Source organism: Pinus tabuliformis, chromosome J (genome assembly GCF_031772625.1).
Source record: "Pinus tabuliformis cultivar Carrire ecotype Pingquan chromosome J, CPIR1, whole genome shotgun sequence".
Classification (NCBI taxonomy): domain Eukaryota; kingdom Viridiplantae; phylum Streptophyta; class Pinopsida; order Pinales; family Pinaceae; genus Pinus; species Pinus tabuliformis.
In genome coordinates, this window is record NC_142295.1 from 1,614,766,590 (window position 1) to 1,614,771,789 (window position 5,200).

A 5,200-nucleotide genomic window follows, 5' to 3' on the forward strand; every position below is an offset into this window, starting at 1 on the left:
TCCTTAACAGTCGAGCCTGCTTACGCATCCTTATTAGTCGAGTGTGCTAACGCACCCTAAAGGTCCTCTCCTTAACAGTCGAGCCTGCTTACGCATCCTCTCCTTATCAGTCGAGCACCTAAAGGTCCTCTCCTTAACAGTCGAGCCTGCTTACGCATCCTTAACAGTCGAGCCCCTGACGGACCTTATGGTCGAGCACCTAAAGGTCCTTAACAGTTTCAATGCCTGCTGTATCGGAAAGAATTTATTGTCTAAAAAAGGTGTAGCGCATTAGCGCATCTGTTTTCGGAAGAGTCAACCGCACTGGCTATGCCCTCTCCTACCCTTTTTTTGTCCTTCCAATCCAAGCTTCCACAATGCGACCAGCAACTGTCCCCAGTCAGAGGACGTGGTGCAAAGTTAGGAGCGGTCAAGTCTGGCATGTCCTGAAGGAATCCGAACTGACGCAGGACCCGGCGAGGGAAGTAAAAGAAAGGACGTGGAAGTCAAGCCCATGATATGCACGCATGAGTGTCCCTCTGTAGTAATGACAGGGCTAAGAAATCCTCACCATTTACACCACCAATGTAGCAAGAATGCAGATTTCTAAATTTCCTAATAAAACGTCTCCTCGTCATCATCATCGTAAGCTCCAGCCCTGAGTCCCACAACTGGCTCCACCCGAAAGGCAGCACCGATCTCTCTAGGAATTACTCTCAGTCTCAAAGGAAGACAAGTCATCTACGGTAAATAGGAGAACGAACTCACTATCTGATCCCTCAGCGCCTGAATCTCCTGCTGCTGACTGGCTATCAACGCCTGCATCCGAGACTGCTCTGTCCTGGTGATCAAAACCTGATTGGGGCGTATGTGATGCTGCAAGGTAAAACAAAGGTAGAAAGTCAGCACAAGTTCAGCAAGATTCTATCAAGTAATATATCAAGGGAAAGAAGATTTACCAGCCAGTGGTCAAGTACCTTGCCCCCGACCATCATACCACCAAGGACAGGGGTGACATCCACAATGAAGCCAATAGAGATGCTCCTGAAAGTAAGGTAATCCATATCCGCTGCCTGAAGTCTCTCCTCAAGAGGTCGATCATCCATAGCAGGAATGGACCTAAAAAGTAAAGTCATATGAGTAGGAGGATCAATCGGCACTCGGACGACTCCATCAATCTGACGAGTGAACCGCTCTCCCAGATAATACTCCCAGCTCTCAGGGCCGAAAAGAATCAGTCTGCGCCTAGAGAGAGCGAAAGCATCTATCGCCTCAGGAGTATGGAAATACTTACTCCCAACATAAGGAGTCAAAGAGAGCTACACGAGCAGAACTTCTCAAGTCAGCCTCACAACAAAAGGATAGGAATCCGCTTCTAAGGTTGTCTGTCACAAGAGGACTACTCTTTGATCTCTCTCCTACGCTCTTCGATAGCTGCTTGGCTTACAGGAACTACCTTATTCCTAGATCTTCTTTCTTATTAGTTGTTCTATCTTGATCTAAAACTACTAGTAGGAACAAAGCTACCATCAAAGACATTCTTAGCTGGCCTAGCTTGATAGAAACCTAAAGTAGCTACATCCAGCTCTATGAATCAAATCCCTCCTTATATCACTAGAAGAGATACAGGAAGGAATAATAGCCAAGAGGGAATGAATTCATTTCATTTCAAAATCCCAAAGAAGTCAGAAACAGACGCTGAAGGATCAGCTGAAGCAGAAGAATAATAGAAAGCTGAAGCAGCTAAAGCATCCGCAGAAGAGGAAACCATTGTTGATCCTATGGGGTAGGAAGCCCCAAGCCAACCCTTCCCAAGGAGAAGTCAAGATCCGGGAAGAGGGGATCAGGAATAGAACTTGCCTCTCCGCTTGGGATTCTTTCTTCTGGTAGTTTTTCGCGGTCGGGGCAGCGAAGTCATAGCCTTATCACCGGAATACTCCTTCCACTGGAACTAGATAGAAAGGTAGGGCAGTTGAATCCCGGGTCGATCGAACGGGGGCTTGAAATGAAAGTATTTCACTACCACCTGCAGATAGGAAGGAAAGAGTTGTTGCAGATGATCCCGAGTCCAGAAGCAGAGAGTTATATCTCGGGTAAGGAAAGTAAGCTTGTGGGAATATGTCCGGATCAGAGCGGGAATCTCTCTGTCTTGAACCAAGTGGCTCGGGCTGGGAGAAAAGCCCATTCCTACCCGGAGAGTGAGATTCTGACATGATTGGACTTAGCAGCATTAGCAGTGGTGGATCATCAGTCACCCCCTTTCCTCGCTTTCCTTGTAAAGAAAGCTATGTCCGGATGCTCGGTCACCGGCACATGAGCAGAAAAGGGAGGAGGGCTTTCCCTGACCGAGTTGAACCGAGGCGGTTATTGGAATCATCCGCCGATAACCCGATCCCGGAAAGAGGGATCATCATTGTATGAGCGGAGGATTGGGCGCAAGCAGGATCTATTTGTTGTTTTTTTCGAAATAACCAGCGACGAAGGGATTGTTTGCAAGAGAAGGTTGCCAAGTTAAGATACGAGCAGGAGGCATGCCACGCATAGTATAAAAAAGGGCAGAGAAGAGGATTGATGGACAGAGGGAAGATACATATATTATATAGATGCCCCAAAAAGTAGGAGGAATTGGCTGCTGGTGGAAGGTTTTGCAGGAAATGAATCACTAGTATAAGAAGGGGACAAGGAATGCCCTTTGCCACGTGAATCAGACTAGGTTTATCTCAGATGCGGGATTACCAATGTCGCAATTGGAATTAGGAAAGGAAGCTGTGGCACTTCTGAATATGAGGAGGAGGTTGAATCAATAGCAATAGTAGACACGCTACGATCTTTGGCTTTGGCTCTTTGCTAGACAAGAGCAGTACAGGAAGCTTCGAATGCCATGGTTCTTGTTACAGACTAGGCTGCAAGTGAGAGTGATAGAATCCGCTCAGCTGTGAATGTTGTCGATGCCGATACCAGAGCAGCTAAAGGAAGCAGTAGCAGTACAACCATCCAATTGCAATTCCATTGCACATTCATCTTCCTCTATCAATGCTCTTATTACTGATAAAGAAATGACATACATAAGGGATGTTCGAGATCGCTTCTGTGCGGTGAATCCTGAATATCTAACAGAGCGGAACCTCTTCTTGCGATGTGGAGACTGAGCAGCATGTTCCGCGGCTTCGGCAGCCCAACTTCTTAAGTTAAGGTGCTTCCAACTGTTTGAAGGTGATTGGATGGCAGATATTCTGTAGGATCCCTGACCACATTCAATCAGCAAGCAAAACATTCACAGCTTCAGTGGGGTTGCCGAGATCCCACCAAACATAACTCTCATGCTCCTTGCATGCCATCTCTCTAGCAAGGCAGTCAGCCAGCCTTCGGAACCTTCCAGCTCCACAGCATGCACTGTTAAGGTTCTGACTAAAAAATCACAAAGAGGATTACCAATAACAAGAAATTCACAAGCTTCGAAGCATTAAAAAAAGGATACTATTTGAGAAGATTATTCCATACTCAGCAGAAGCAAAATTCACTCCATGGATCATATCCTCGACCGTGTTTCCTAGGGTTGTTGATAATCTCCATCATCTCTTTATAGACATCACAGAAGATTCTTTTGGCATCAGGAAGCCTTTGGTTAAGCTCATATACCATGGCATGGAACTTCTTTTTTCAATTCCATCACTGTTTATCTCATTAAGGCATTCTCCATTTCTGCTATTGTATAGCCACAAGTAGTAAGGAGCACAACCCTAGAGGAAATACTGGTGCTAGCAGATTAGCAGCAAAGTAAGCTTATAGTTCATTTTGGCACAACATGGTAACAGGGTAAGTGGTCAACTCTATCCCATTCTCTCTCTGTAGCTCTCTGCATGAGAAGATTTCAAGAAGTGAATTCTTGTAGAGGAAGACACACAAGCTTCAACCGTGTCAATACCAATCTTTGAAGCCTGCAAGAAGAGGAAGAGAATACCCAAGCTCTATGGACTCCACAGTTTCGCCGACCCGCGTTGCCCGATTGCTCTCTCTGGTCCCTTTCGCGACAACATCCGCGTCTTTCTCCAAGAATGCGCGGAGCTCGAAGATTACACTGTCGAAGGCATGCCCATTTGGTGCACACTGCTTGTTCACGAGAACAGAGGCTTTGTTGTTTCTTTTTACACCATTGAAGAGAGTGCCAAGCATTCTCTGAGGCCGTTCTGCGATCAATGCCGATGCACTGGTAAGGCTCGAATTCTATTCTCACTGATTGTTTGATTTTTCAATTGGGTTTCTGTTCCTAGTCTTTTGGATCAGTTTATGAGTGCGAGCGTGCCAGAGTCACAGTGGACTCGAGTGTACTGGATTATATGCAAGACTAAGGACCAAATTCCCTTGAATTGAGATTGGGCGACCTCAGATGTTCAATTAATTGCACCACGACCTCAATCTAACTTCTAATCAAGCTTGTAGAGAAGCAAGGGTCCCTAAAATGGATTCCACTCTGCCTCACTGAAGAGGACTTAAACACAGAAGTAATAAAACAGCTTAAAAGTAAATTGCATGAAAATGGAATAAGTACAAGTTACAACCAGGGGGTGGTCTTTTTTGACTTTAACCTCATCGGGGCTTTCACTAGAGAACTATAATGTTTCTGTTTCAAATCCTTTCTGGATCTGGAAGTAGGAGTACTGCTGTGGCAAAGCTAGCTAACAGTAAGTTAGATAGGAAGCCTTTTCTTTGTAGTCTAAACCAGACCTTTGTTTTTACCTGGCAAACCTCTTTAGTTGCGGAGAATCTAACCCTCGGCGGTTACGCCTCCAGAGTTTACTATCCAATCCAATTCCTGCCTTTGATGAGCAAAGAAGAAAACTCGTACTCGTATAGGGATGCTTTAGCCTCTTGAATGAATTTATCAGAGTCTCACTGGCTGCTCACTCAGTAGTGGACTCACCATAGCGCACTAAAGCAAAATGAACAGGACATGTAACCAATCCCCATCCAACAAAGGCAAGGCGAAGAGCTCAGCGAACAGAGTCAAGCCAAACCTGAAACGAGAGACTAAGAATCTCCTCTCCTTATCAGTCGAGCCCCCTGTCGGGTCCTTGCACTAGGAAGCGCAAGCCCCTCCGGGACCTTCTTTTTCTTTCTGATTGACTGGAGCAGGAAGGGAGACCGTAGGCTCACATCTCGGTACTCTTTAATCAATCTAGGTACGGTTTGTTCAGTTCACTGGGAAGGAGAAAAGAGCAGT